Below are 7,007 nucleotides of genomic sequence, written 5' to 3' on the forward strand. Positions count from 1 at the left end.
GCTGATAATGTTGCTTTTTTCTCACTTATGCTACACTTTCTTAGGCTACTTTCTATCCACTTTCTGACAGTACTCCATTGTCCACTCCCTGAGGGGTTAAGAACAGAGAGTACAGGAACCCCTGTACTCTGGGTCACAACCTCAGCCCAACACAAGCCACTGAAATAAACTCTAAGGATGCTTCCTCCAGCAGGATCACAGAGCCACGCAAAAAAAACCCAGGAGGAACAATCCTCCTCTGTCTTCATTTACCCCATCGCAACCCTCTCAGCAGCCGACTCTTGCAGGAAGGACACTCAGATGACAGGAGCTCTGGCATAGAGACCAAGGGAGGGGTGTTGCTTCCTCTCACTGTGAGCTGATCACAGTCTGACTCCGTGCAACAGGGCTCTGAACTTTGCCATCTTGTGTGTTCTGAGAGCAGAGCTCCCTGGACCCTTCTGCTGAGAGCATGGTGATTGCACAACAGCTGCAAGGCCTTTTTCCCTCTCCTTGGCTTCCCCAGACTTTCCTCACAAATGGTTCTATAAGGTGCTGAAGGGATCTAAGGACCTGCAGGTTTCCCTCACCCATCTCTTAAAGCAAACAGTGATTCCCTTCTCTGACACTCCTGGGTCTGGGCTTCTTTTGAGTTTTTCCCAAGGGGGGGCCTGATTCCCTGTGAAAATGTGTGTGTGGCACCAGCTTGTCTGCCCCCTCTCTGGGAACCGAGAATCTTTTTCAGACTCTCCCCCACTAGATGAGTCCAACAGCACCTCCCCTTGGTGGGAGAATCCTAAATTCCGACCTCCCGCCCTGGTTGCTCTGACCAGCTGATGGCGGCAGCATGCTAAATCAACCCCAGCTCTCTGGTCTAGAAAGCAGCATCTAACCAGCCTTGTGACAGCTCTGGTTTGCTCGCTGGAGACATAACAAACCAGGAAAGAAGGCAAATGTCAGACAGGGAACCTCAGCTCACAAATAAAAACCTTCAGGGCACCTTCTACACTGCGTCTGGGCAGTTGACTGACTTTAAATCTAGCTAGCTCTGTTGGTAGAGCATGATGCTCTTAATCCCACCATCATAAATCCAAGCCCCATGGTGGGTGGTAGCGACAGCCCTTAGGTGTCACTCTTCTGCTAATAGTCACAGATCAAAATGAAACAAACTCCTTATGCTCTTTGGCAGGTCATGTTTCTTCTTCTCTCTGAGCTTCAGTAAAACATGAAGAGAGAACAAACTGACATTTGCATCCTATGTTAAGAGAGTATTTTCTCCTCTTCCATTGTACCCCAAGCAAGAAGAGGGGATAATAACCATTTAACGGATGATTGCAGAGGGAAAAGTTTGGTCTTTATAAATAGGACAATGATCAATTGGTCTCCATGTCCACTGATGGTAGGACAAGAAGTAATGGGCTTAATCTGCAGCCAGAGAGTTTCATGTTAGATATTGGGAACAGCTTTCTAACTCTGAGGGTAGTTAAGCTCTGGAATAGGCTCCCAAGGGTGTCTGTGGAGTCTCTGTCCTAGGAGGTTTTTATGAACAGGTTGAACAAACCTGTCAAGGATACTCTGCATATACTTGGTCCCATAGACAACCTGCTCTGGTTCCCTCCTTCTGCTCCCTGCCTGGGCCGACTGCTGTGGGCACTTGATCCCACATACCCTCGATGCATCGCCTCTGCTTGATCCTGCTTAAACACTGGAATAGATTGCCTTGGGAAGTTGTGGAATCTCCATCTCTGGAGATATTTAAGAGTAGGTTAGATAAATGTCTATTAGGGATGGTCTAGACAATATTTGGTCCTGCCATGAGGGCAGGGGACTGGACTCAATGACCTCTCGAGGTCCCTTCTAGTCCTAGAGTCTATGAGTCTATGAGTCTATGCTTCAGCAGAGAGGGCTGGATTTCATGACCTCTCCAAGGCCCTTGCAGCCGTACAGCTCTATAATTCGATGCCTTTGCAATATAATATAAACCACAACAAAAGTGGAAACACCCCAATCTAACATCTAACAATTCAGCGTGAACTGACATTCCACAGCACAAAGTGACAACACGTAGGAGTGCAAAGCCCTACAGTTCAGCACCATGAAAATGAACGTCCCAGGGGGCAAAATGACGCACTGCAAAAGAGCTCAGCTCAAACCAACACAACACAAGGCAGTGCAAAAACCATACAACACGAAACAATGTGTCAGAGTGCAAAGTGACACTGTGCAAAACAGCTCAGCGTGGAACAACGACACAGCACAAACCCACACAACAGAATCATATAGAAAGGTAGGGCAGGGAGGGATCCCGAGAGTCAGGGCCAAGTATCCCTAGGCCACCCCGACAGGTGTTTGAAGAACAGGGAAACAAAGGGCACCACAAACTTATGTTTTTTGGATGAGTCAAGAAAAGGGAGTAGCATTGTCCCCCTCGGGTAGCCCCTGTTCAATTCCAGATCAGAAAGCAAAACTCTTCTGCAAGAATATCCAAAAAATGTTGTATTTCACTTCACTTCATAAGTACAGTTGTGTGGCAATTAAATGATGAGCCTAATGTTTCATAAAAGTGTGGGAAATACGGATGTATTTGAGAAAATGGCTTGGAATGAAGGAAGACAAAAAATTGATCAGTCGAGAGAACAGGCCCTGTTTCCCCCTGGTTTGGAGCTTCTCTCACAGCTACTGGAATAGAAAAGCTAAGCAAATGGTGTTCTATTGTTCCAAAGGAGATTGAAGTGAGGCCATTTTCTCCAGATAGAATTAAATCGTAATGTCAGGAGTGGGATGTGAAACCACGTCTCTATGCAGAGACCAGAACACCCAAGGGACTGGAAGAAAACAAGTTTTATAACTAGCACTTTAGACCAGTCCACCATCCTGATACTACAAAGAATATGACTTATCAACCCTAGTTTTCATTAATAGTTGATGAACTCTTTAGGGAGGTCGAGATGGCACATCTCTTTCAACTCCTAGAGACCTTCTACAGCACAGCTGATTTTTAGACACACTCACCTGGACCTAAAGTTACGTATTTCCTGGAGAGCCATGGGTTCTGAGGTGTTGGAATCTCCCTGCTCACATTTTAAGTGAAAAAAAGATGAGTGCTGGCATTCTGAGACAGTAATGGTGAACCTCAAAATCCTGCCCAGGGGGCCAGAGAGTTAAGCAACCAGCCTCTACCAGGATAGCATCCTATCTGGGAATAACTCACTGGTCAATAGCTGGGGTGTGAAATTCTCATTTCTTTGTTGTTCTATCACTGTAGTTCCCACTTCGCTATTGCTTGTCTGTATAATCTCTGTCTGGTGCTGTGATTGTTTCAGCCTGCTGTATAATTAATTTGTTGGGTGTAAACCAATTAAGGCAGTGGGGTATAATTGGTTAGATAATCATGTTACAATATGTTAGGATTGGTTAGTTACATTTCAGTAAAATGATTGGTTAAGGCACAGCTAAGCAGAACTCAAGTTTTACTATATAGTCTGCAGTCAATCAGGAAGTAAGGGGGGGAATGCGAATGGGAATTGGGGTAGGGGAATTGGAATTATGTTTTGCCAACGGGAGGAATAGGAACAGGGAAGGGGAACAGGGACACAGGCAAGCCTCTGTGGTGTCAGAGGTGGGAAGCGGGATGCTGAGGAAGGAAACTGGAATCATTGCTTGCTGGAAGTTTACCCCAATAAACATTGAATTGTTTGCACCTTTGAGCTTCGTGCATTGCTGCTCTCTGGTCACGTGAGAAGGACTAGGGAATGGGAGGTTGATAGGATAAACCCTCTAACAAGTACGTCTTTCAGGGTGTGAAAAACCCCAGGACCAGTATAATTAAGCTGACCTAAGCCATGATTAGATAGTGCTAAATGAAAGGAAAGATTGTTCTGTCAATGCAGCTACTACAGGGATGGAAAACCTCTCCCCTCACTGTAGCAACTGTCTACTCCACGGTGCTACAGCAGTTTTTTAAGTGTAGACAGCCTCAGAGTAAGACCAGATTTGGCTCCATGAATGCTCAGGCACTAAGACAACAACGACAACACACTAATGCTTCGCAGTTGACAGGATTCAAACCTGTATGGGGAAACCCCCCCATGGTTTTCTAGTCCATCACCTTAACCACTCAGCCACAACTACTTGATGTGCAGCTGGTTCACTACACAATATTTCTGTTCTCACAGAATTGTCACTTCAAATTGCTCAGACCAGCTCCCCCAGCACACTCACGGCTGTGCATTAGTGTGTGTCCATGGTGAACAGCAAGAGTTCCTGCCCATTTCCTTTCCGGTTGGACCACGATGAGAGTGTGTTTGTGGCTATACATTGCTATAGATTGCTGTTCATTCCCCACACTAACAATTCAGACAGTTCCTTTCCTATTTGAATCTCTACATATCATTCCAACAGCCGGAGTCAGGATTTCTCTGGGGCACTGAAATTTTTCAGGGGGTTGATGCATGAATACAGCCTTGCATTCCATCCCTGATGTTTCCTGGACTAACAACAGCAGCAGAAAGAAAGAGCTGAGCCAATATGTCCATGGCAAGGATGCAGATGACCACGTCCCCTCTGTCCGACCATTGCAATTGCAGGAGAGAAGGGTTCGCTGGAATCAAATGCCCTGGCTCAGGGCTGGTCTACACTACGCATTTATACCGAATTTAGCAGCGTTAAACTGATTTAACCCTGCACTCGTCCACACAACGAAGCCCTTTATATCGATATAAAGGGCTGTTAAAATTGATTTCCGTACTCCTCCCCAACGAGGGGAGTAGCGCTGAAATCAGTATTGCCATGTCGCATTAGGGTTAGCGTCACTGCAATTCGACGGTATTGGCCTCCGGGCAGTATCCCACAGTGCACCATTGTGACCACTCTGGAAAGCAGTTTGAACTCGGATGCACTGGCCAGGTAGACAGGAAAAGCCCCGCGAACTTTTGAATTTCATTTCCTGTTTGCCCAGCGTGGAGCGCCGATCAGCATGGGTGGCCGTCCAGTCCCAAAACCAAAAAGAGCTCCAGCATGGACCGTACAGGAGATACTGGATCTGATCGCGGTATGGGGAGACAAATCTGTTCTATCAGAGCTCCGTTCCAGAAGATGAAATGCTAAAGCATTTGAAAAAATCTCCAGGCTATGACAGACAGAGGCCACAACAGGGACTCAACAAAGCGCTGTGTGACAAGCATCACGGAAAGCCAAAGAATCAAATGGACCCTCATGGAGGGAGGGAGGGGGGACTGAGGACTCAAGCTATCCCACAGTTCCTGCAGTCTCCGAAAAGTATTTGCATTCTTGGCTGAGCTCCCAATGCCTGAAGGGTCAAAAACATTGTTGCCAGTGGTTCAGGGAATATGTCATCAATTTACCCCTCCTCCCCCCCTCAAAGAAAAGGGAAAAAATTATTTCTCGCCTCTTTTCAATGTCACCGTATCTCTACTGGATGCTGCTGGTAGACGGGGTGCTGCAGCGCTAAACAGCAGCATCCTCTCCCCTCCCCTCCCCAGTGGCAGATGGTACGGTACATTATGACCGATAGCTGTCCTCATCATCATCCTGTGAGTGCTCCTGGCTGGCTGGCCTCAGTGAGGTCGGCTGGGGGCACCTGGGCAAAAATGGGAATGACTCCCGGTCATTCCCTTCTTTAAGCTTTGTGTCCTGGAGATTCAGTTCTGGCAGGTGGTGCAATAGGGCTGGTAACCATGCTCATCATAGGAGCTGGAGGCTGAGCTCCTCTCCCCTCCCCTCCCCCCTTCATGTCTAATGGAGATTCTGGACTATCATAGCAGTAGGAAGCTGTGCTCCTCTCCCCCTCGACCCTTTAATGAGTAATGAAGATGTTCTGCCTGGAATATCATAACAGCTGGAGGCTGCCTCCCCCTCATTTTATCTCACTAAAAAGTCAGTGTTTCTTATTCCTGCATTCTTTATTACTTCACCACACAAATGGGGGGATAACTGCCACGGTAGCCCAGGAGAGGTGTGGGAGGAGGGAAGCAATGGGTGGGGTTGTTGCAGGGGCACCCCCTGGAATGGCATGCAGCTCATCATTTCTGCGGGATATCTGGGGCTCTGACCTGGAGCGGCTGTGCTCTCTAGTAGACTTACCCCATATTCTAGGCAGGACTGACTCTATTTTTAGACAAAACATAAAGAAGGGAATGACCTGGGAAGTCATTCCCATTTTTGTCCATGCGCCCCCGGCCGACCTCAGCGAGGCCAGCCAGGAGCACCCATGACAGTAGCAGATGGTACAATATGACTGGTAATCATCATCGCCAATTTCCAAAGCAGCAGACGGTGCAATAGGGCTGGTAACCGTCTCTTTAACCTTGCAAAGGCAAATGAATGCTGCTGTGTAGCACTGCAGTACCGCGTCTGTCAGCAGCATCCAGTACACATACGGTGACAGTGAAAAAAGGCTAAACGGGCTCCATGGTTACCATGCTATGGCATCTGCCAGGGCAATCCAGGGAAAAAGGGAGTGAAATGATTGTCTGCCGTTGCTTTCCTGGAGGAAGGAATGAGTGACGACATTTACCCAGAATTACCCGCGACACCGTTTTTGCTCCATCATGCATTGTGATCTCAACCCAGAATTCCAATGGGGGGGCAGACTGCGGGAACTATGGGATCACTATGGGATAGCTACCCACAGTGCAACGCTCTGGAAATCGACGCTAGCCTCAGTACATGGACGCACACCACCAAATTAATGTGCTTAGTGTGGCCGCGTGCACTTGACTTTATACAATCTGTTTTAAAAATCCGGTTTCTGTAAAATCGGAATAATCCCGTAGTGTAGACATACCCTCAGACAAGAGACACAGGGAGGTTTTGCTGTTCACGGATCTGTGCAAAGGAAATTGTGTCTCTGTGTGAAATTGAGGAGGGAAATGAAATGTCCACATGGTGGCCCAGTGCCTTAAGGAATGTGGGCGATGGACTCTGGCTGAGAAACGATTTAACAGGAATTTGTATCAATGTATTGCCCTGATTAAAAGCTATGGCTGTAAGGCGCCACTGTTGTTAGT

General features: G+C 47.4%; 1 non-coding gene across 1 annotated transcript; it reads right to left on the minus strand.

Moving 5' to 3' along the window:
• Positions 1 to 4,026: 4,026 nt before the first annotated feature.
• On the minus strand, positions 4,027 to 4,110 carry TRNAS-AGA. Its single transcript has one exon. It is a non-coding gene; the product is annotated as a tRNA-Ser (tRNA).
• Positions 4,111 to 7,007: the final 2,897 nt, after the last annotated feature.

The sequence above is a fragment of the Gopherus evgoodei genome, unplaced genomic scaffold (genome assembly GCF_007399415.2).
Source record: "Gopherus evgoodei ecotype Sinaloan lineage unplaced genomic scaffold, rGopEvg1_v1.p scaffold_205_arrow_ctg1, whole genome shotgun sequence".
Lineage (NCBI taxonomy): Eukaryota > Metazoa > Chordata > Testudines > Testudinidae > Gopherus > Gopherus evgoodei.